Raw genomic sequence first — 26214 nt, forward strand, 5'->3', positions numbered from 1 at the left:
GAAATCTAGGTAATGAGAGAAGACAAGAGAAATTCATAGTTTGTCAGCAAAAAAAGGCAGCACCTAGGAAGCAATATTGTAGAGGGGTACAAAAAAACCCCAGCATTTATATAGTGCCTTTCACAACTTTTTAGGATGCCCCCAAGTAACATCACTAATGAGTACTTTTAAAGCACATTCACTGTGGCCAATTTGCGCATAGCAACCTCCCACAGAGATGTGATAAGTGCCAGATAAGTTGGCTTATGTGATGATTGAGGGATGACTATTGCACCAGAACTCAAGGTCAAGCTCCCATAACTGTTCTGAAAAAAATAGTATCATGTGATCTTGCACATCCACCCCTTAGGGCCTTGACTTATCTTCTCATTCAAAATACAGCACCTTTGACAGCGCAGCCCTCATTAGTGCACTGCGAGTGTCAGCTTTGATTGTTGTGAACAAGTCTTGATGTGTGACTTGAACCCACAGCTTCTGGCTCAAAACATGACATTACTATTGACTGAGTGACAGCAGACACAGATGGTTTTGATCAAGTTATTCTGGACACAAACATTTAAGTTCAAACCAATTAAAATGGTTAAAATTACAAAGGAATTCAAATTGGGCAAAAAGATTGATACTATTTCATCTGATGGAAGCAATCCAGAATAATAGATCTTAGAAAGACAGTGACAAACTTGTGCAGGAACAAAGCGACCACAGCGACTGCAAGTCCCTGCTGAGCAAAGGAAAAACATTTGCCTTTGTCATCCATACCAAACTGCAAGTCCTGCGTGAAAGTACGTACCCTGAATTCCATGTGGTTTCAGAACTTTAGAAAGGCACAATTGACATGATCTTCTCAGTCCAGCAGCTGCAAGAAAAATGTCATGAACAAAGGACACCAATAATATATTGCCTTCGTTTGTCTCAGCAAGGCATTCACCATTTCAGCAGTCTATACAAGCTGGAGAAAATAGGTTGCCTGCTGAAACTGTTCAATGTGATCTCCACTCTCCATGACATCATGATGACCAAGGTCAGCTATGATGGGGCAACACAGGCCACTCAAGAGATCCATAGTACTGTCATATAGGGCTGTATTCTTGGACATATTCTTTTATTTTATGCTTGTAAAGCAGCTGTCTATTCACAATAGGATTGACAGGATGCTGTTCAATTTTGCTTGCCCAGGATCCAAGACTCCAGCATGCACGGCCCTCAGAATTGCTCTACACTGATAATGTCACACTGGCATTCATACAGAGGAACACCTTCAGCAGCAAGTGACTCGTTAACATCTGCAAAGAGTTTGGTTTGGTTTGACCATCAACATTAGGGCAACATATCTCCTGGCAGCAGGACAATGTCAATGTTGATAAGTGGTCGTATGTCATTGTGTCCCTGGAAGCTGCTGAGGCCTTCCCAATCTACTTTCTACAGTCTTCAATCAATCAATTTAATCAATTAATCAGTCACTTGATGCTGAAATCAAAACATGTGTCACCAAAACTGCAACAATTATATTTAAGCTGATGAGTGGGAAACAAAAAGAAGAAAGCTGACAGAGTGCTATCTGGAAGACTACAAAATCTGTCTCTTCAGCACCCTCCTTTACAGTGGCAAGAACTGGATAACATATACTGGGCAGGGAAAAAGGCTAAAAAGTCTTCCTTCAAATGTCTCAGAGCTCTTCTGCATCTCTTGGTGACTACCTCAAGAGTTCTTGGCACTTAATCCCATCAGCATACATTCACTGCTGAGCCAATTATGTCAATTAGCTTGGCCACATTCAGATGGATTACTGTAATATACCCAAAGAACTGTTCACTGGGTCACAATTTGTTGAGCATCCATGCCACTGTTACAAATAAACAAACAAACAATACATGACATTGGTGGATATTGGCGCTGACAACTGTAGTGACCTCTGGAGGGGGACTCCTTGGAAAATAATTGGAAGTGGCAAAAAGAAACAAAACTCAGACAGGCCCAAGTAAAGCAAAAAAAATCAGTGAATTATCCACTTCTCAATCCATTGTCCTGCTCTGCTGGAAATGCAGAGACTACCAAGCTAGAATGGAGCTCCTGAACAACACCAGGCAATGATTAACAGAGAGTTGATCACCATGGCACCATTGTAGAAGACAGAAACTGCCATCACTATTCAGGGCAGAAATCAAGTATTTTTATCCCATAAAAGATACTGGAGATGTGCATAATTCTTCCTTAAAAGGCTATGGACGATATGTCAATTCAAGTTTAAGCCTCGGATTGATATATTTTGTTGGGTAAAGAAATCAAGGTATTTGGTTCCAAAATTGTTGAATGAAGCTTAAATGAGTTACCTATGGTAGAAAGATGTGAAAGGGTTGGACTGGCAGACATGCGTGTGTAACATGCAAAAAGCAATATACAATACAGAACGTGACTATTTAAGAGCAAAGGAGTCAAGAGCATAGAAGCTAGTTTAAAACAAACAACTGGATGGCTGAATAGGGTGCTTGAAATTTATCCTGAATGAATGTATAAGGTGAACTAAGTTGCTAAACTCATTTCAAGGTATCTAGCTCCACAGTACATATGTCACCCCATTGAAAAGGATAGCTGATTTACATTTAAGATTCCAAACCTCCTTCCCAAATGCGTAAAGGAAAACGAAAGATCACTTCACAATCACTCTACAGTAAAAAGCAGCTAGTTTCTAGCAATTGCTCTATGTAGGAAAGCAGTTGCAGTTGTAAACATCTAAGCGTGGCAGGAGGACTTTTGTGGTGCAGTATTCTTCGGGTCCAGTAGTAATGTCCTTACTCTAAACCAGGAAGTCTGCATTCAAGCCAACCTACACCAGAGGTGTGCAATAATATCTTGGACAAGTTGATTAGAAAACATATACGACACCCAACCATCTGAGTATTTCCAGTATTTATCTGGGAGACTTGTGGCACTGTGACAGTGTCCCTGTGGCAGGGATAGAAGGTCCAGGTTCAACTCCCACCTGCCTAGGAGGTCTATCCTACCATGTCTGAACAAGTTGATTCAAAATACTTACAAACAGGACAGTGAAGTTCACTGGTACAACAAAATGGAATACTATCTCTGTATATTTTAATGCCAATGTTCAAAAATGAAAAGACTACAAAACAGTTCTAAATGTAATATCCCAAATGCACGGTTATAGAAGAAATGATCAAGAAGCTTGAATCACAAAGCAACTGCCATTATGGAGATATGAGGCGCACAGCTGTAATACAGCAACTGCTACTCAACTCTACATACTGTAGATATTAACTAGGTTACAAGTCACCATATTCAGTCCAAATGTTCACATTCTTATTTTACAAGCTGAACACTCAATAAACACATACTTATGTTTTACCTCAGACTTAGATACAATATTTGTCTCAAATCATAAACACTGTAATAACTTAAAAATGCAACAATTTTTAATCTTTATATTAATTGTCCATAATAATAATAATAAATCCTCACACTTGACCTAATCAGCCTCAAAACCCAAGTAATTTATAAAACTTGCAAATATGGTCTGAAAAGGCCTATAATAATTTCATGCCACTTTTGCTGCATGACTGCATTCTAATGTGCATAGTCTTGGTTAAGAAGCCCAAAAAATACTTAAAATCTTTAGTAGTGACTAGTTGAAAACAAATGTACTGTAGGAAACAGACAAATAGTTTAGGCAACACTTGTATCTTGCAAATGGCTTTTATATCCACAGTCCAAAGATGTGCAGGTAAGGTGAATTGGCCATGCTAAATTGCCCGTAATGTTAGGTAAGGGGTAAATGTAGGGGTATGGGTGGGTTGCCCTTCGGCGGGTCGGTGTGGACTTGTTGGGCCGAAGGGCCTGTTTCCACACTGTAATGTAATGTAATCTAAAAAAAATATAGTAAGCTTGAAATCTAAATTCAAAAGTACAAACAGAATGATAACTCAGTAAGCTTGAAACCACACTGAAGTGGTTTCATTTCAGATGTGGCCTTTAAACAGGTAATACTTAGAGATAACTACTGGGTTGCAGATTGCAGCATTTGTCACTGTGGATGAAAAACTGAGCAAATCAAGGCTTGTTTTACTTACCCCACCCAACTGCTGGTACTAGCCTTACCAGGACACATACTAAACAAGAGTTAACTAATCAAGATAACGTACGTGGCATGGCATTTATGTTACCAGGAGTACAATGGGAGTTACTTTCATTTTTAACTGAAGCATTTTACTTAAAAACAACTTTTCTTGCACGCGTAAGCCAATCTTATTCTCTACATTTGTTTCTTATAAAATGACTACAGGGCAGCACAGTGATGTTAGTCATGGACACTTCAACATGCTTTGGATTATGAATTAGAGACAAAAAACAAACTGCAGATGCTGGAAGAACACATCAGGAGATGCTGCCTGACTTGGACAATAAATTACCAAAGACCACCCAAGCTGGCGGCTCAGCTCCAATCTTGGCCATTTTGAGGAAGTGCTCTCTTCACAAACTAACAGGAAATATTGGTAAGCTACTTAGAAACGCTGCACTGATATAACTGCAAAGAGCTGACCGAAGTGAACCCAAACAGAAGTCAGTGAAGTTGCTTTGTGAATCAACAAATAGCATGCATAGAAAGAAGGAAGTAATGGAAAACTGGGTCAAAGTAATTAAAATTAACAAATATAATCACATTAATGCTAATGTTGAACAATACCTACAATTACTATTATTGTAAAGTTCCTACACCTAATCCTACAATTTATAAAAACAATGTTAATATTGTAACCAGAAGTTTGACATAAAACAATGCAAAAAATCTAAGTGGGAACAGATCCAAAAGTAGCTTTCAAAAGACAATTGAACAAATAGTCAAAATGAATAATTTGCAGGGCTGTGAGGAAAGAGAAGTAGGAATACACGGATAACTTTATCAAAGTGCCAAACATTAGCTCAACCAGAAGCACTCCATTGAAACAAAAGGAAAGCTGCAGCTGTGGTCTGTTGACACCTCAGCTCCTTTGTCCCAACTCACCTTCAACCATAATAAAAGACAAATAACTTCAATTCTGTGTCTTCACATTAACTAGAGGTTTCAGGTAGAACAAGCACATCGCACTGCCAAAGTTTATTTGTAGGCCACAATTAGAGTCCACACTGGCTTACCTTCAGATTAACTCCAAGACTCTGATTACTACTGTACTGAATTCAAGACACATTAAGAACAAGCTTAGGAGTGAACCCAAAAAAAGCCTTACCCCAGTTATCAATAGAAGAAAGGAATTTTACAGCCTGGGTCTATTATGTGCATGTCGTTTATCATAGGTACGAGGGGTGCTTACTCTGTCATCACACAGAAGTGTAATAGGGCTTCTGTATTTTTTTTAAAAATAACATTATTGGCAAATTAGCTTCCAGAACAGGGAGCATTTTTATAATATAGTAAATGTCATACTTCATGAAGAGTTTCATACAAGTGTAAATTCCATACAGGCTCAGCAGGACATATAATTAGATCCAGAACAATAAATTTAAAGAGCAATCAAATTGTACTGGAATATTATCTAACACGTCAGCCACAAGTTTCAGTTTTAAAAATATCAATCTTAAGCATGTTTCATTTTACAAATGTCAACTGGAGGAGGTTTGATCTCACATCCCGAAAACAATGATAAGTTCACGTTTGGTTGTCTGATTGAGATGGGCAAGTAACCAATAATGGTAAGACAGCTTTGAACATTTTTAAATACTAACTCAGCTAACCCAGATCAAATCAATATACTATCATGTTTCCCAGTGGTTCATGAATCATTGCATTACAAAAGGACAAAAAGACGAAAATTTAACACCAGAGTTGTTACTTAGCTCAACACAGTACTACACCTGTGGCCAAAGTGGTCAAACATTTATAACTACATTCATTGAACTTTCCTGTCCATAAATCAATTGGAGATGCCAAGTTTCAAACAGAGAACAAATGAAATCTGGGAGAAAGAGAATGGAATTTAACTGTAATTATAAGCAATTAGTAATTTGTAACATGACCTTTCCTGTAGGGAAAACTTTTGAGAAAATATTACACCTTTTAACAATTGAAGTTAGGCAACACACGTATGGATTCTACTGGTGTTCTACACAAACACAACAGCATAAGACAAACACTTTCCATTACCATATCAAATAGTAGTGTTCTGCAGAACAGTATACCCATAACCAGACTACCATTGGGTTGCCTGATTTAACACAATGTTCTAACACAGCACCACAAAGTCCACAAGCAGGTCAGTCTGATAAAATTAATTACTAGCAGGTTTTTTTTTGCATTACTTGTGGGGAAAAGATTTCCACATTAACTACAATGCATTCAACAGAGGATAAAAAGTAGTCAAACCTGTAGCCAAACAGTCGCGTACCAACATTCCCACCAAACCAAACTAGCCAAAAATTTTGACTAGTGTTTAATTTCTGGGAATAGACAACTCTCACAACTCACTTTTAATTGAATAGTGACACACAATCTAATTCAAACCTCATGATGAATAGTTATTGTTATTTTCTGCTTGGCAGGGGGATCAAATAATGCCAGTTATTCTATACACAAATATATCTCCTCTTGGAATGCAGAGATCACGTCCCTATCCCTGAACCACCTGCTCCAAAGGTCTGTCATAACATCTCTGAACAGGTTGTTTAGAAAAACAGGTTAAATAAAAATAAATACACAGACTTTTAGGGCCCTCTTGTAGCACAGTGGTAGTGTCCCTCCAGGTCCAGGTTCAATCCCACCTGCTCCAGAGGTGTGTAATAACAGATTGATTAAGATAGAAGGTTAGTTTTTCAAAAATTGGAAATATTATACACACACTTTCGGGTTCTTGTGGAGCAGTGGGAGCATTTGTTTGAGCTAGGCGACATGGATTTAGTCACAACATCTCTGAACAGTTTAATGAGAAGTATGGTCACAGTGGCTCAATGGTTAGCACTGCTGTCTCACAGCACCAGGAACCCACGTTCGATTCCAGCCTCTGGCGACTGTGTGGAGGTTGCACATTCTCCCAGTGTCTGCATGGGTTTCCTCCCACAATCCAAATATGTGCAGGTTTGGTGAATTGGCCATGCTAAATTGCCCTTAGCGTCCAGGGATGTTTAGGTTAGGTGCATTAGTCAGGGGTAAATTTTGAGTATTAGGGTAGGAGAATGGGTCTGTGTGGGACACTCTTCAGAGTGTCAGTGTGGACTTGTTGGGTTGAGGGGCCTGCTTCCACACTATAGGGGTTCTATGATTCTAAAAGTATATATCTGCTCTAGCAGGCACTTGTAGCACATTAGTTTTCTCCTTTTCTCTAAGGAAGGAGGATATCTGAATATCTCTGAGAAGGTTGATGAGAAATTATCTATTACAACGTTGGGAAGGTTGACCCACACAAACTGGTTTTAATTTTTTTTTAATATGCAAAACTTTCGAAGGACTTTGGGGGGCAGTAATGTCCCCATCTCTGGGCTAGGAGGCCTGTGTTCAAGTCTCAACTGCTCCAGTGGTGTGTTGCAACATCTCTGAACAGGCTGATTAGAAAATATCTATACATAAACTTTAAAGGGCCTCTTGTGGTGCAGTTGTAACTCTGAGCCCAGAGGGCTGGGTTGAAGTTCTACCTACTCCAAAAGGTTGCAACATCTCTGTACAGAGAACTAGTAAAATATCCATGCACAAACTTTCTAAAGAATCAGTTAATAAACTAGTGGGCCAATAGTTCCTGAAAAAAAAAACATTGCTATACAGCAGTGCAGTTTAGTTGCAAGTCCTTCTCAGCAAGTACTTTGTCAGCCTATTTTCAGCAGTGTATTCCACATTTAATTTTTAAACTGAATTTAGATGGAGAAGATGAAAGTTGCAAGACAAACTCAAGCACACTATATTTTTTCTTTAATAGAAATGTAAATATAAAGTTTAAACTTTGCACTCCAGTCAATAGATTATAAACTCTTTTCACAAATAAAACCTCCCTTCTGAAGCCTACAGGAAATTCTGATTGCACTGAAGCAACCTGATGGTACCTCTGCATGCCCTGAAGTTGTTGTCTTCGTTCCCAGTTTAAACTTTATCTAAAGATTAAACTTTTGCTTTCCATTGCTTTTTTTAATGCAAATCTTATCAGATTTTACAGTCTGTTAGAATATATGAGCAGATATGCACAATGTTCCCACTATTCTAACAAATCCATACTAGCGAATATCTTACTATCATGATGGTATAACTATCATTATGTTTACATGGAATTAAAACTGATAGTCACTGCCATAAGATAGGCATTAGGTAAAGATATTACCTATATTGACAATAAGTTTTCAAGGTAAAGAAAAATGGAGGACTATTTTAGACAGCAAAGTCAAACTGCTTTCAAATAGTGAAAAATAGAGCTACGTACGCACATATGAAATACAGGTACAAAATACTGTCTACTGTCCTGTCAGCACTTGTGTAAATTAACATGTATCATAAGCCCTCTTTAAACTAATTTTTAAATTTGAGCAGTTGGTTTTTCATTAGTTGCAAGCAGTGTAGGACTATTTCTTCAAGTTAATTTTATGCACAAAACCCAATCTTAATACTGTAATGTTAAACTATTCCTTGATTCAAAGCCCATATGGAACTTCCCCAAACACAGTGGAAGGTATAGCTGGCAGTTGAATAGTGCAAACAGAATTTAAAACTGTGAATGCTCAAATGAAAATGACTACATAATAAAACCAAGATCACTTTTACATTAAGTCCAATATGGTTCAACTCATTTCTGCCTCTAAATATCTGCAAGAAAATGTACAATTGCATTTTTGGGGGAGGGAGGTTAACACTGGAGTCAAAACAATGTACCCATGTTGCATTCTGGAGACTTGAACACAACCTGAGCTGACATTTCAGTGCAACACGGAGGAAGTGCTCCACTATCAGTGATACCATCTTTCAAGCGAACTAATAATTTTTCTTTACAAACTCTCATCACACTATCTGAAAGACGAACATTTGTATAATGTCATTCACGATCTCAGTACATCGCAAAATGTCAAATACCTAATTAAGCATTTTTTGAAGTTTCTTTTGCAATGTATGGAAACAGAAACTAATTTGCATTTAGCAAAATCTCAAAACAGCAAGTTGATAACAGCCAGATTACTGATTTTTAATGCTATTCATTGATAATGGCAAAGATACTGGAGGAAAACTCATCTGCTCTTTTCCGACATGAGTGCAATGGAATTAATCCACAGCGAGACAGACGATGTTTAAAAACTCATTGGAAAGATGACATCTCTGGTAGTGGATCATTTACACAGTATTGCCCAAAAAAAGTGTCAATTTAGATTGCATTCAAGTCTCCAGAATGCAACACAAGTACAATATTTTGACTCAACAGTGCTATCACTGAGCTTGAAGTTACACCTAAAGACAAACTGGGAGCTGATGCATCGCTTCAGCTTGACATCTGGTAAGCAGAACTTTCAAATCACATTTCCAGATATTTTCATGGTCACCATGAGCAGTATCACAGGCCCTACCTCCATCCCAGCATTTGGAGTAACATTTCAGTAACAAACCAAACATTGTCAAATTCTCTTTTCAATTTACTAGAGAGTACACCAACTTATAATCAAGTTTTATTCAGAAAGGGAGAAGAATAATTCCCAATCTACCACTGAAATTCCAAAACCTAAGAACAAAAAAAAAAGGACGGGTTATCATAGAATCCCTACAGATGTTAAGGCTTTGAATGGATTAATATCTCTGAAGCTGACAAAGTAAGCTCCATCCAGATAAATGATGAGTCAAAGGAAACAAAGGATCTGCATCTCTTATATCAAACAGACATTGAAGAAATAGGATTGCCAAATCAGGCTTTAAGTCTTCAGCACATGATTATAACATTGCATTAATGAATAAGTACATCCATTAAAGATAAAAACAACTTCCAAACTCTGTGGTGCCTAGTACTGATTCCAGTGATTAACTATTGAGCTTTTATAGATACTTTTAAATTGAACTGATTCTACAAGGTTTTACAATCTAGGTCACCAACAGTTTCTCATCACAAGCGTTTTACCTCTTTTGCACACAATTTCAAATGGAAAACAGCCCACTTACAAACCCATCAGTTTTAGCCAATTAGAAGCCCACATTGAGGGTAGACAATTCCCTACTTAGCAAAAAAATTGATCATTTAAAATTTGTTCCATTCTTCACAGTAAATGCATTGCACAACAGTCTGATAACTGCAGTATATGATATAAGTGGACTTGAACACAACACAAAGTAGGATATTCTCAACATGCGGATGAGGCTTTGAATCCACAAGGACTGCTCTGAGCAAGTGTCACAGACATGCTGCGATGGATCTGGAGACTGGTAAGGATGAAATCAAGTATATTTCTCCCTCTTGATTCCTCTCCTTCCAAAGAAGTCACACTGGATGCAAAATGTTAACCCGGTTTCTCTTTACACAAATGCTGCCAGACATGTTGAATTTCTTCACCAATTTTTCTTTCAGATTTCCAGTATTCAGAGTGTTTGGCTTTTATTTCTCCCTCTTGCTGGTTCTCTCACTCCCTGTTGCACATCCAATGTCCTTTAAGACACAACCAGCTCTGTCAGAAGTAGTGGTGCTGAACCAGTCCTGGTAGTGGACTCTGAAGTACTCACCCAAAGTATTTCCATGCCCTTGCCATTTTAAGTGCTTCCTCCAACATGGAGCAATACTGATTCAACAGCCAGGAAGGAGTACATGATAATCAGAGTACATTTCCTTACCCATTTTTGACCCGATACTATGAGATTTCACGGGCTCCAGAGTCAATGCTGAGAACTCCAAGGACAACACCCTCCTGACTATATACCAATGTGTTGTCACCTCTGCTGGATCTGTCCTGATGGTGGGACAGTATAATAATGAAGGACAGTGGATGGTATTTCCTGAAATAGTGTGCCTTTAAGCGGTGATTATGTTGTTATGACTATATAAGCCTACTACTTAGTGAAATTTTAATTTTCTAGCAGCGATCACTGTATATGAACTATATGTGGAATCTCAATTGACATTTTGTTACTTATCTTGCCAAGAATGGGTGAAGTCAATTTTAATGCCAAGACTATTGGTCTAGCTAATACCAAAGTATTGAGCAAAGACTGGATACTAAAGTCAGGAAATCTCCAGGTCTTTGACACTTATACCAGTAAATTTACACACAAAACACAGAAGTATACATCTCTTAATTTTGCTTCTTATTTCTGATATTACCTTCAAAGTTTTTACTGAGGACAAACAAAAATCACACTATTTTGTAGGGACTCTACAATCCCTTTAAATGGTCAGTTAAGTCTAGCAGTTTGCTAGTTTAGCCAGTTTTTAAATCATGCCATTGAAAGAATCGCTGCAGAGATTCCAAGTCAGATAACAAAAAGAAAGTTTGCCAATGATATCCTTCCTATACAAGTTGTTAGCACAAGTCAGTGTCATCAACTCTGAATTTGTCCCACAATTATCAGCCAAAGGAGGCTGAAACTTCAACAAAGAGAAACAAACCATTACGTTTCAGAAAAGCAAATCACGAATGGGTGATTTTATTCAAATACTGATACAAGGGGGAAATTGACAACCACTTCCACAAAAATGATAACAGTAGCTCACCTATTTTTTTTTCACCCAAGATTGTAAAACAAAGTTCAAACCCAACTTTCATCTGCCACGCAGCATATTGGTTCTGATTACCCCATTTTCAAAATAAAAAGGAAACAGATGGATCCATTCCTGAGGAGGAGATCTTTCCTACTACGATGTACTGTTATAAAACATTAGAAGCCAACAGAACTGCTTCAGAAATGTAAACATGCTGAAACATCCCATGACTTAAAGTTGGCTTTGATCTCTGCTACAGAGATCACAAACCAGAATTATTCTTGCAAATATCTTTGATACATGTGAGTAGAATAGCACATTACATGACAATCTCTAATTTTAAGGAAACAGCTCATGGGATTTATCAGAGGATTCTCTGGGAAGCTAGGGGAGGTGGTGTTGGAGCCTTTGGCTTTGATCTTCAAGTCGTCATTGTTTACAGGTTTAGTACCACAGGACTAGAGGACTGCAAATGTTGTGCCCTTGTTCAAGAAGGGCAGGAGAGATGACCCAGATAATTATTGACCAGAGGGTCTTACATCTGTTGTATGAAACATTTTGGGAAGGATGATGAGAGAGAGGATTTATAATCATTTAGCAAGCAACAATTTGATTGTAGATAGTCAATACGGTTTCATGAAGGCCAGGTTATGTCTCACCAACCTCTGCCTTCTTTGAGAAGGTGACTAAGCATGTAGATGAGGGTAGGGCAGTTGACATGTGCACATGGACTTCAGTAAGACCTTTGATAAGGTTCCACATGGTAGACTGTTGGAGAAAGTGCAGAGGCATGGGATTAAGGGTGATTTCGCAGTTTGGATTAGAAACTGGCTTAATTTAAGAAGGCAGCGAGTGATGGTTGATGGAAAATATTCAGCCTGGATTCTGGTTACTAGTGGTGTGCCACAAAGATCTGTTTTTGGACCACTGCTGTTTGTCATTTTTATAAATGACTTAGACGCAGGCATAGGTGGATGGCTTAGTAAATTTGCAGGTGACACTAAAGTCGGTGGAGTAGTGAACAGTTTGGAAGAATGTTGCAGGGAGACTTGGATAAACTGCAGAAGTGGGCTGAGAGGTGGCAAATGGAGTTCAATGCAGCTAAATGTGGAGGTAATTCACTTTGGGAAGAATAACAGGAAGGCAGAGTACTGGGTCAATGGAAAGATTCTTGGTAGTGTTGATGTGCAGGAGGATCTTAGAGTCCATGTACATAGATCCCTGAAAGTTGCCACCCAGGTTGATAGTGCTGTTAAGAAGGCATACAGTGTGTTAGGTTTTATTGGTAGAGGGATTGAGTTCTGGAGCCATGATGTCATGCTGCAACTGCAACTGTACAAAACGCTACTGCGGCCGCACTTGGAATATTGCGTACAGTTCTGGTTGCCCCATTACAGGAAGGATGTGGAAGCATTGTCATAGAGATGTACAGCATGGAAACAGACCCTTTGGTCCAACCCGTCCATGCCGACCAGATATCCCAACCCAATCTAGTCCCATCTGCCACCACCTGGCCCACATCCCTCCAAACCCTTCCTATTCATATACCCATTCAAATGCCTCTTAAATATTGCAACTGTACCAGCCTCCACCACTTCCTCTGGCAGCTCATTCCACACACATACCACCCACTGCATGAAAACGTTGCCCCTTAGGTTTCTTTTATATCTTTCCCCTCTCACCCTAAACCTATGCCCTCTAATTCTGGACTCCCCGACCCTAAGGAAAAGACTTGGTCTATTTATCCTATCCATGCCCCTCATAATTTTGTAAACCTCTATAAGGTCACCCTCAGCCTCCGACGCTCCAGGGAAAACAGCCCCAGCCTGTTCAGCATCTCTCTATAGCTCAAATCCTCCAACCCTGGCCATACCCTTGTAAATCTTTTCTGAACCCTTTCAAGTTTCATAACATCTTTCCGATAGGAAGGCAACCAGAATTGCACGCAATATTCTAACAGTGGCCTGACCAATGTCCTGTACAGCCGCAACATGACCTCCCAACTCCTGTACTCAATACTCTGACCAATAAAGGAAAGCATACCAAATGCCTTCTTCACTATCCTATCTTCCTGCAACTCCACTTTCAAGGAGCTATGAACCTGCACTCCAAGGTCTCTTTGTTCAGCAACACTCCCTAGGACCTTACCATTAAGTGTATAAGTCCTGCTAAGATTTGCTTTCCCAAAATGCAGCACCTTGCATTTATCTGAATTAAACTCCATCTGCCACTTCTCAGCCCATTGGCCCATCTGGTCCAGATCCTGTTGTAATTTGGAGGTAACCCTCTTCGCTGTCCAAGGTACAGAGGAGATTTAGCAGGATGTTGCCGGTCGGCAGGGAAGGTCTTATGAGGAAAGGCCTTATGAGGAAAGGCTGAGAGACTTGCGTCTGTTCTCACTGGAAAGGCTAAGAGGGGATATATTAGAGACAAACAAGATGATGAGAGAATTAGATCGGGTAGACAATGGAAGTCTTTTTCCTGGGATGATGACATCAGCCTGTAAGAGGGGGTATAGCTACAAATTGAGGGGTGATAGATTTGAGACAGATGTCAGAGACAGGTTCTTTACTCAGAGTGGTAAGGGCGTGGAATGCCCTGCCTGCAAATGTAGTTAACTCAGCCACACCAGGGAGATTTAAACAATCCTTGCACAAGCAGATGGATGATGATGGGATAGTGTAGGGGGATGGGCTTAGATTAGTTCACAGGTTGGTGCAACATCAAGGGCCGAAAGGCCTGTTCTGCACTGTATTGTTCTATGTTCTATATCAAATATTAAGATCTTACAAAATCAGCTTTTAATAAAAATGCTGCATATGGCATTCTAACTAGAAACAGAAATCAATAATCTAACACACACAATTCTTGAACTGTAAATCAGATGAGTAACTTTTCACTTTAAACTTAGAATAATTGAAATTAGTAAGCAATGAACGAGGAAAATGCCATCACTATTGTTTGTGCTCTGAGATTACAATCTCTTATTAAGTAACAGGAAATAACTCAGTAACTGAGATGTTGCAGCACACTGACAACAATTATTAATTAATGAAGTTGCACAACATGAACAGCTAAATGTTTAACTTCATATTTTACTTAACAAGAGGATGGACCAAAATCAAATTCCTTCAGTGCTAGAAATATCAACTTTTCCACGAACATGCAATAGAGATGACTTCCTCCAACATAAAATTATGAGGGAAAAATTACAACAAAAAACTTAATACGCAGTAGGGCACAGTGCAATGAAAAACTGATTCATTTTTGACAAAGCTGAAGATTTGAATCCCAGATTCTTTTAACAACCAAGGATCTGTGAATATTGGGAGCAATATTCCCACTAAGGAGCATGAAATCTAGGAGGTCTCATGCATTGGCATGCCAAAGCATTAACCTCTGCATGCAATGTAACTGCTACACATGGGTCTCTGAGGCTTCCTCAAAGGAAAAATAAAATTGGGAGAACACAAGTTGGGAGATAGGGTGAATTGAGTTTTTCAAATAATATTGTGCTTTGAGAATGTTGTGGATTTTATCAGCTACACTAGTTTGCTACAGCTGTCAAAACACAAAACTGAGCAGAGTCTTCACAGCAGATTGTTGTAGGTGGCTGTGTCTGAAGCCTCCTCATTGAGATGCAAGTTCTTAAAAAGATTTATTTTCATTGGGCTTGCAGTTCCAGACAGTGTGACAGAGCTGTGTAATTGTCGTAAAAGTAACATTCACATAATGCAGCATGGTTTACATCCGTGGAAGGTCTACCACTTCCCTGTTTACTTCCTCCCTCTTTACTATCCAGGGTCCCAGAAATAGCTTCTCGGTTAAGCAGTGATTTACCTGCACTTCACTCAATCTGGTCTCCTGTATTCACTGCTCACAATTTGGTCTGTTCTATGCAGGCGAGGCACAGAAACTTCATCTCAGATGTTCAGATCTCCACAACTGACTCTAGTCTGAGCCCCCGTCTCTATACCTTGCATCACCTGTCCAGCTCTCAAAGTAGCAGCAACCCAACTACATATATGACACCCCTTCCCATTGATTTTAAACACACCCTATTAACCAACATACATACAACCATTCAAAAGACTATACAGGCATTGTAGTCAACATATGTACATGATCAGGAATATTCACAAAAACATGGAAAACTTCCCCTCTACAAGACGTTCCATTTGTAGACTACATTAACATGATCAGTCTCTCAGGGGATACCAGTTCCTAGACGACTGTCTCCTCATCTCAGGAGCCTTTTCTAGTGTCTACCAGACTTCCGGAGACCCTGGCTGTTCTGCATCCTGGACAGAATTAATTGAATCCATGTACAGTTTACGGTCCAAAAACGGAGGTTAAAGTCTGCAGCCGGTCAGAAGCATGAAGTGCCTGCCATAAAGGAAATGGATAAACTTTTCTTTTAGTATTGAACATGATCTTTCTTTTTGCACCTTCAGCATAAATTTTCCTGCCTTCATCAGGACCTCGACACAAACACGATGGGTCTTTCCTCTCCATTAGGTAATATGTGAGATAGTACAGCAGCAACCGCATTAGGCAATGCATCACACACTGTTGGGTCGAAATATATTAACAGTTCTAACCTTATCAAAAGTTTGCTTCACCTTCCAATAAGCCATCTCACATTCTTGGCTCAATTTCCATGGCTAGCCTTTTCCCAGCAACTAATGCATGGTTGCCAGTTCCAAGGTCAGCTTGCTATAATAATGGCAAGTCCAAAGAACGATCTCAATTGAGACACACTCGAGTACAGGCCTCCACAATGACCTCCATCTTTTTTGGGACCCTGTTTAGTCCCTCGCCATCGATTACATAGCCCAAGTACTCTATGGAGTCTTTAAGAAACTCACGTTTTCAAATGCTCCTCTTCAGAGAATCCAGTAATCAAAATATGGCCCAGATAACACTGGAATCCTGGGAACCCACTTAATATTTGAACCTTGGCCCTCGGGAACAGAACTGGCATGGGCATGATGCCAAAAGAAAATCACTTCTTGCGAGAAAGTCATCTGTGCGCTATTATGAGTAGCGACTGAAACTCCTTCATGACCTGCCATGTGTAAGTAGGCCTATGACAGATCCATTTTTGAAATTTACTTTCCCCCTGCCAATCCACTGCATAGGTTTCAGAATTAGAATCAAAACATTTCATAGTCACGTGTCCTTAAGTACAAGGATACAGGAGTACAGTGAAAAGTGTACAAAAAGTCCCAATTTTTCAATGCCATCTCAGGTACAAAAGCTACCTAGATATAAAACCTTAAGTATAAGAATAAATAAAGTTACAAGTTCACCATTACAGTCCTTCATAATAGCTCAGCCATGGGCCTGGATCCATCCACCATCACTAGCATGCAGCAGCCGGCCAGCCTCGAACCCCTTCACCACGCCACCATTTCGAACTGTGTCACCATTCTTTGACACTATCTTGCCTGCATCAATGTTGCATTGAGTCCACTCTGGGCTGATGTTAGCAATGTAGCTAGTGTTGCAGCTGCCAGATCCCGCATGAGGCACTGGTCCCAAACTTGCCTCCCTCACCACCACCGGGAACATATTCTTGCCTCTGACACGCTGGATAGCTTGATACTTTCTGTGGAGAACTTGGACATCAAGATTAAAAAAAAAAGGTTTTATTCAAAAAAAGCAAAGAAAACAAACTAAAAGCAGATGAGCTCCAGGTTCAGGAGCCCGCATGCTGCGCTGCTACTCCACTGCAATCTTGACCAGAGTAGAAGGGAGTATTCATCCATACTCAGGGCTGGGTTGACTGTGACCTTAAAGTCACCACAAATCCTCACTGTGCCATCTGTTTTCAAGACCAGAATGATTGGAGTGGCCCGTTCACAGGTGGTTACTGTTTCCAACGCTCCCTCGGTTGACCAGTGTTTTAAAAAATTCTCAAGGTCAGGTTCGTAGGAGAGTAGTCTGACACAGAACAAACGACCAAGAGGCGAGTCTGCTAGAATATGAGCATTTTATTCCCCGCAGCGTCGCCACAACCAGGTCTCATACTTACAACGGGTCTGGCTTATACTCACTCTACATGTTACCGGAACTGGGAGCCGTCAGTTCTCGTAGAGCGGTTGCCAACAACCCACGCTCGGCGGTTAAACGTAACCCCGGAGCAGACTCCCGGGTCTGGCTTATACTCACTCTACATGTTACCGGAACTGGGAGCCGTCAGTTCTCGTAGAGCGGTTGCCAACAACCCACGCTCGGCGGTTAAACGTAACCCCGGAGCAGACTCTCCGAACTGGAGACTTTTCCAGCTGATATACTCTTTTCCAGATATAAACATTCATGTGAACAGCAGAGCAAGGCTAAAAAACACATTCCATTCTGGTTACATACAGATAAGAAGATTCACACGGGACTAAGCAACACCTCCATTCCGGTTAGATTCACACATGTATTGGGACATAATTTTTTAACCGTTTCACCACAACCAGTCATTCCAATTCTGCCTTCACTTTAGGCAGGATGAGTATATGGTACCAGACATGCCTTCAGACTCTCAGGATGAGCCTCTGGCTGCAGTTGTAATTTCGACTCTTAATTTCCCCCAGGGTTTCTTTGAAGACATCTTCGCACCTGTCCAGGATTTCTTATAAACTCACGTTTGAGTCTGCCCCAGTTCAACTTTAATTTTTATAACCAGGAGCATCCAAATAATGCTCAGTCTTCACCTTTTACAATGGAAAATGGCAATTCTGCACACTTATTCTTTAACTGTACTTAACTCCATTCCCTTTCAGTGGCACCACTTGTTCCATGCAAGTCCACAATGTAAACTTTGTCAGCTTCAAATGGTAGTACCCTTCGACTTCTCCCACAGATCTGGCTGACTCCCTATCTACTCCCTGGCTGGCGGCATATACCTTACGCCTTCCCCTCTAACTCGCCTCCTTTCGACACATCTTCCCTTCGTTGACTTGAACTTAGCAACTAACTCACTCACATACCTGTGGCACTGGGCTTTGCGTTCAACACATTGACTCCTTTAGGCCACTCTTGCCACCTCAGCAGCAACCTACACTTGGTCCCTAATCTGCCTAGCTTCCACTACTTGATGCTTTCAAATATCTTCAGCCAACTGAGTTGTTTAGGAGTTGGGACATCATGTTGCAGCTGTACAAGACACTGGTAAGGCCACATCTGTAGTACAGCATTCACTTTTAGACACTCTACCAGAGGAAGGATATTAAACTGGAAAGGGTGTAAAAATATTAATAAAGATGTTACCAAGATTGGAGGGTTTGAGCTATAAGGAGGGACTTCATAGGCTGGGAGTGTAGAAGGCTGAGAGGTGATCTTATTGAAGTTCATAAAATCATGGGGGGCATAGATAAGGTGAATAGTCAAGGTCTTTTTCCCCAGGGTAGGAGAGTCAGGACTAGAGGGCATAGGTTTAACATGAGAGGGGAAAGACTTCAAAAAGGGACCTGACAGGAAACTTATTTTACACAGAAGATGGTGCATAAATGGAACGAGCTGCCAGAGGAAAGTACAAATACAATATTGAAAAGACATTTTGCAAGGTATATGAATAGGAAAGGTTTAGAGGGATATGAGCCAAACGTACACAAATTGGACTAGTTTACTTCAGGAATCCTGGTCAGCATGGACAAGTTGGTCAAAGAGTCTGTTTCCGTGGTTTATGACAAAGTTCCTTGTTAGAAGCTTCCGTTAGATGGCATGTCAGAGGCCACAGTTCAAAAAGGTCCTGCTCGGCATCTTGGAGGAACCTTTCAAATTCGCAATGTTCCACTAACTCGAAGATGGCCACAAATTGGGTGATGGACTCTCCTTCATACTGTACCTATTTTTACAAATGGAACTGCTGAACGATCAACAGCAGCTTGAGTGAGAAATAATTTCCTAACACTTTGCATAGTTCTTGAAAAAAAACTTCTCCACAGGTATCTCTGATGGTACCAGGCTCCTTAGAATCACGAAATTCTTGCTCCTGATTGTATTTAAGAAATATGCTACCATTATGTCCTCAGCCACATGGCTCGCCTTTAAGAAAGTATCAAAGTGTTCCATGTATAAAGTCCAATTTTCTGAACTTTCAAATGGCCTCATCAATCCAAGGTAGCCTGCCATTTTGTTTTCCTGCCACTCAAGTCCCCTCAGTGAAGTCCCATGTCAGCTACTTGCTCACTGACTGTGTTAGCGCATCATTCCTCCCTGGTGTCACCCACAGTCCGTATGCCCTCATGACTTCTCCGCGATGACTTCAGTAGCCACTGGGTGCATACTCTCTTCTTCAGACATCAGCCCGTGTCCCCTTGTGACCACTTCCCTGGAGGTTCTCTCCTTATTCCTTAGCCAATGTTTCCAAAGCCCAGGCAACATCTCCTCCAGAGGGGAAAAAAAACAGCATTTGCACACAATTTGTGGGTTGGATCCACACCCACCACCGATTGTTAAATTTCACTGGGAATCAGGAAACATATACAAGGGAGGCGCAGGTAAAACTCTGAACAGGAACACTTCATTTTAGATGCTCATATCTCCACAGCCAGTTCCAGAGTGAGCCCACAGTCCACATCTTGAGTGTCACCTGACCAGCTCTCTTAAAGGGGCAGCATATATTCGTAACAATTCCTTTGTTTGCCCAGCTGTTATTCTCTCTTCTCTGAGCTCATTTACTCCTCTGTCCTCTTTGCACCCCATCTTCAGCATATATACCAAAGCTAAAATCAGTTCTGAAGGGTCACTGAATCCAAAACATTAACTCTGCTTTCTCTTCACAAGTGGTGTGCTTTTTCAGCAATTTCTGTTTTTGTTTGTGGTGATGGTGTGTTCTCTATTGAGTGCCATCTTTACTTATTATTAAATGTTATTTTCCTAATAGAATAATGAGTTATTCAAAATTAAGAGCTGTTACATTCAAACTTCTATGCACAATAACATGAGATAAGAGTTTACTATTTGGCCTGTCAACTTTGTTGCACTACTTTATGATAATGGTTAATCTTGGGTTCCAATTCCACTTTGTCTGCTCCCCATATCTTAATTTCCTGAGATCCCAAAATTCCCTCTAGAATAGGTAATTCAAAAGATTCACAGCTTTTTGAGTGAAGGAAGTTTCTTGACCTCAGTCACAATGATAGATCCTTGAGCCGGAGGAAATGCCTCTATATTTTAGCTTCCTGAGCCAGTAACAATAAATTTGGAATGCCTCTGTCAAGCTTTTTCAGAATGTTTCAATGCAATTACTGCTCATTCCTCTTTACTTCAGAGTGCTCAAGTCTATTTTACTCACTCAGTCTCTCATCATCAGACAACTTCCGTATTGAGACACCAATCTCGCAAAGATTCACTGCATTAACTTCAACACAAATATAACCGTCCTTAATTATGGAGAAGAAAATCTGCACACAGTATTCCAGGTGTGGTCTCACAAAACACTTTCCAACTTCTTTATTTCTATACTCTAACTTTCTCATAGAAAGCCCCGAGAATCTATCTTCAGTCATGCCACATTAGCTGATCAGAGTGGTGCGCTTGCACTGGGTCAGAAAAGGAACATCAGTCCCTAATCCTGATCACTAACAGGCAACAATCACGAATGAACCACCTGTAACTGTGGTGCGTCTGTTACTCAGACAGATGGCACTCTCACTTAAAGAATAACTACTAAGTAATAACAAAGAACATGACTGAAAAATAACTTAGTAATGCTTTATTTTAAATGCAAGAATTGATTTACATGTGCAAGCAGGGCCTCTCCAAGGTGTCACACAATTATGTCTGCCATATCCACAGAAAGCACATGCATTCCTCAGCAAGGAAGACGGGGACAGAACAGCATTTTGGCTCAATAAACATGAACTTACCAAATGACCCATTTGACACAGATATTCACGGATAAGGCCCTCACAAAGATGTCAAAATCTTCTGATTTCGTCTAACACATAAGCTCACTAATGTCTTATGTCACCCATTATTGTTCAATTAGGCTCTACACATTGATCTGCATAATATGCATTCCAGATTGGATGTTTTAAAAAATATCATTTAAAAATAAATCATTATTCATTCCAGCACCAGCACTTTAAATTACATTTGGAATAATCTTTCTCAATTTAATTGCTCCCTGGAAAGCATTTATAATGATATAACAGGTATAGTAATAAAAGAATTGAAAAATATACTTTAAAATGTCCCAAAATAAGTATCCTCCAAATCTATTAAAACTCTAATCTAACTATGATACTCTGATATGATACTCCATTGTTCAAGTTTCTAAATACTCTTCACAGGAATTTTTTTGTTTGACTGACAGAATATATGCAACATGTTGTGACATGATCAGGAAGGTTTCTTTCACCTGGATGGAGTAAGGATTAAGTGCACTGAACTTGCACTCAGCCATGCAAGTGCGGAATATGGATTACACTCCTGGCTTCTGTCTTGTCGATGTTAGAAATGCTTCAGGGAGTCAAGAGGCAAATTACCATTGTACAATTCTCAGCCTCTGATCTGCTAATCGTCCAGTATTTATGCAGCCAGAGAAGTTAGTACCTAGTCAATGCTTATTCCTCAGATACTGATGGGGGAATTCAGCATCAATAATGCTAGGATGTTGTCATGGCCCACAATCTTTGCTGTATCTTGCATACCGAGTCATTTCTTGATATCACAAGCAGTGAGTTGAATTGAACGAGGACTGACATATTGTGTTGTTAGGGATCTCATAAGACGACAGAGATGCATCATCCTCTAAATACCTCTGAATGGAGGGGAGTGAAAATATTACGGTCTGGTCTTTTACACTGAAATATTGGGCTCACCAATCACTGAGGATAGAGATATTCATGCGCCACCCTTCCCATTAGTGGTTTAATTGTCCATCAATATTCAGGACTTAATGTGGTAAGTGAGCACAGCTTTCAACTCCCTTAGTAGTCTGTCAGCTTAACTATCTATCATATGCTTCCTTCACTGTTTAGATTACACATGTTGCAATGTTACTGACTTGGCACATCACTTTTAAGTTTGCCTGGTGCTGGTCCACTAGTGCTCATTTACACCTCATCGGTGAGGGGTTGCTCCACTACTCCATCAGCAGGAATGATAAAGAGGAATATTCCAGGCCATTAGTTTACAAATTATGGTAGAAGTTTTCTTGACCATCTTTTTGGCTTGAAGTCATGAAATTCTGTAGCATCCAGAGTAGATTTTGAGAAATCTCAGGGTCACACTCAAAGGTATACCAGTGTACAGTCACTTTTGATGCATCGGTCTTGCAGGTTGGACAGGATATACCAAGAAAGAGTGAAGAAGGGTCTGGGTCATTGTCTGAAAGGAATTATTTTCTGCTTATAATACCATGTCATGCTATTGCTTGACTAGTCCGTGAGGTGTTCTCCTAGTTTTGGCACAAGACTCCAGATGTTAGTAAAGAATATTTACAAGGCTGACCATGCAGAGTATCCCCTTGTCATGGTACTGAACTCAACACATGGTAGCCCATCCATTTTTTGTTTGTTTTTAATCCTAGTTGTTTGTATGGTTTTGTTACAATTCAGTGGTTTGCTTGTCTATGGGAGAGGCTGGTTAAGAGCTATGGAATGAATGACTGAGAGTCTGCAGTCATACCAATTAAACAGGACGGATTTAGTTCATTAAAAGACAATAATGAGGTAAAAATAATTATATTTCTACAATAACTATTTTCATACATACTATTCCCAATTTATTTAGTTAACTAAATTAATACAAATTGCCTCGCTGTTTTCATACTGGTCAGATAAATATCAAACTCAATTAGTGTATTTGGGACGGGTGCGAAAAACAGCCAGGGAACGAGCTGTATTATACCAATAATGCGTATCGAGAGGAGACTATTTAAGTATCTCAACGTAAAGAATTCTCTTGAAAAGAAAAATCATTACATTCATAACTGAATTTCACATTCAGTTTGAGGGTGAGAAACCTAGATTTGTAACTAATTTGTAATTGCCTTTATATAAATGTAATAAATGAATGAAGACAGAATGGGACTGGGATCTCAGGCTAAACGCTAATCCAACAGCTAAAATAAAGAAAACATTCATCCCTTAAAAGATAAGGCTAGGGAATTAGGAATCAAAAATAAAAAAAGCAGAAGCTTGCAATAGGTATTTTGTGACAGCATTGACAGGAGACAGCACTAACAGCATTTCAAGTAGAAAATTAGGTTCAAAAAGGGAGGAAGAATTTAAAACGATTATTTCTAGGAAAATCAGACCTACAAAATTAGTGGGATAAAAGGCTAAATTCCACAGAAATTATGGTCCACATCAATGATTCTTAAAAATAATGGCTGCAGAGGGAGTGGATATATTTATCATAACCTCCCAAATTCTCTAGATTCTGGAAAGGTCCCAGCAGACTGTAAAATGGCAAATATAATATCTCTATTCAAGATTCATAGGAGACAGAAAGCAGAACATGAGAAGACAGTCAGTCTAAAACGGTCATTCAGAAGTTGTTGGAATCCATTTCTAACAATTTGCAGTATCATATTTGTAAAATGGTAATTAAGCAAAGTTAATATGGTTTTATGAAAGAGTAACAATGCTTAAGAGAATCTTACAATTCTTCAAGGATGTAAAAAGCAGGGCATAAAAAGGGGAACCCATGGGTTTGTATTTCCAAAAAAGGGTTTTAACTAGGTGCCACATAAAAGGTAATTTTGGAAGATAAGAGTTCATGGCATTATAGTTAACACATTGGCATGAATGGAAGATTGACTAACAGGAGCCAGAGTTGGGGTAAATGGGCCATTTTTAGCTTGGTAAATGTAACTTATCAACAGTATGAGAATCTCAACAAATTACGAACCGGATTTATGTTTTAACAGAGTTCAGGGTGAACAGGACCAATTTCGCTGACAAACTAGTTCGGAAAGCAGATGGACGATACAATGATTCTACAAATGGATATGTAAATTGGTAAAAGCTTGGCAAATGGAACGCACTGTACAAAAATGTAAAGCTGTGCACATGAGGGAAAAAAAAGAGCATTATTTAAATGAACAGAGAATGTTGTGGTAAAGAGGAACATTGGTGCCCTCAAACGTAAATTGCAAAATGCTAGCATGTAGGTAGAGTAAATGATTCGAAAGACAAATGGGATGTTGATTTTATGCATGGGGAGTGGACTATAAAGGTCAGGAAATCTTGCAACTGAGCTGGACATTGATGAACTTACACCTAGAGTAATGTATCTAGTTTTGGTATGCTTGCAAGAGGACAGATAACCTTGCACTGGAAGCAGATCAGAGGAGGTTCACTTGGGTGATTTCTGGAGTGAAAGCTTTGCTAGAACTATGAGACTATGACTTATTGCAGTTTAGAAGAATTAAAGGATGATCTTATTGAAAAGAAAGTCCTTATGGCGCATGAAATGGAAAATGTTCTCTCAGCATTTCCATGTTAAAAATCTAAAACAAGGAAAAATGAAAGGTCTCTTATTTAACTCAGAGCTGGAAAGGAATTCCCTCTCTGTGTTGTTAATCTCTGAAACAGAAAGCAGCAAAGGCCGGGTCTTTGAAGATATTCAAGATGGAGTTAGACTGATTTTTGAATGACATGCAAGTCAAATTGGGCAGGCAGGAAAATGGAGTTAGATCACAATTAAAGTCAGCATAATTTTATTGAATAATAGAACACCCCTGCATCTATACCTTATGCTTTAGGCACAACAGTATTCTCATCCCAATGATTGTACAACTGGCAAAGTTTGTGCTAATACTTAAATTAGATCTTGAAACATTACCTAATTACCATCATAAGTGTGCATAGTGAATAACAGAAGCATAAGAAGCTGATACACTAAAAATTTGTGGAAATACAGAGCTGCTCAATAAGCAAACTTGCTCGAGAAACCTGTTATAGACAGTTCTTTTATCTCACATCCTAATGGATGAATTCCCAAGGTAACATTGTGCACAAAGGCTAATCTGTGCCAATATTTCCAACCTTCAAAACAGTGTTACAATAAATTATTAACATTAAACTAGCTCAAAAGCATTGGCTTGGTCAGGTACAATTTACCAAGAAGGGCTACTACACTCTGGAATGACATAGCAATTTTATGATCAGGTTTACAAACACTATAAATATATTTCTCCTCCCCTAAGCTTCTAAAGTATCATGCGCAGTTTACAATAAGTCTTCAACATAAATAGGCAGATAACATTCCAGACCTTTGACTTCTTTATCTCAAAAAGAAAATAAATCACTGATTGATGTTTTAAAAATCTAATCGAGACATTGATTGATAAGGAAAAATAAATTTCAATATGTAACAGGATAAGTAGTTCAACCAACCTACAGTACCATAACAAAACAGAAGTAGATCCAATAAACTACACACACAGGAACAGATACCATTGCTCCTCTCCAATTTCACATCATTGCACGATCGTTTTAAATTAAAACTTATGAGAAAATATCCCCTCTCATTCAATGAAAGTAGCTCTGCCAGCCCAGGTAAAAGCAGAAACAGCCCTCACTTTGGCCCAGGCTGAGCTATAAAAAGAGAGGGAGGG

General features: G+C 39.5%; 1 protein-coding gene and 1 long non-coding RNA gene across 2 annotated transcripts in view; one reads left to right on the forward strand and one right to left on the reverse strand.

The window, feature by feature from the left end:
* mob2a (MOB kinase activator 2a) overlaps positions 1–26214 on the reverse strand; it is a 242423-nt gene that overhangs the window by 215907 nt on the left and 302 nt on the right. The gene's annotated exons all lie outside the window — the stretch shown is intronic.
* Positions 4161–26214, forward strand: part of LOC122557838 (uncharacterized) — a 93586-nt gene continuing 71532 nt past the window's right edge. The window contains exons 1-2 of the long non-coding RNA XR_015760183.1: positions 4161–4505; positions 10219–10378. This is a non-coding gene — a long non-coding RNA (uncharacterized LOC122557838). The remainder of the gene's footprint in view (positions 4506–10218; positions 10379–26214) is intronic.

The sequence above is a fragment of the Chiloscyllium plagiosum genome, unplaced genomic scaffold (assembly GCF_037043375.1).
Source record: "Chiloscyllium plagiosum isolate Xiang-an unplaced genomic scaffold, Cpla_swu_hap1 HiC_scaffold_18, whole genome shotgun sequence".
Lineage (NCBI taxonomy): Eukaryota > Metazoa > Chordata > Chondrichthyes > Orectolobiformes > Hemiscylliidae > Chiloscyllium > Chiloscyllium plagiosum.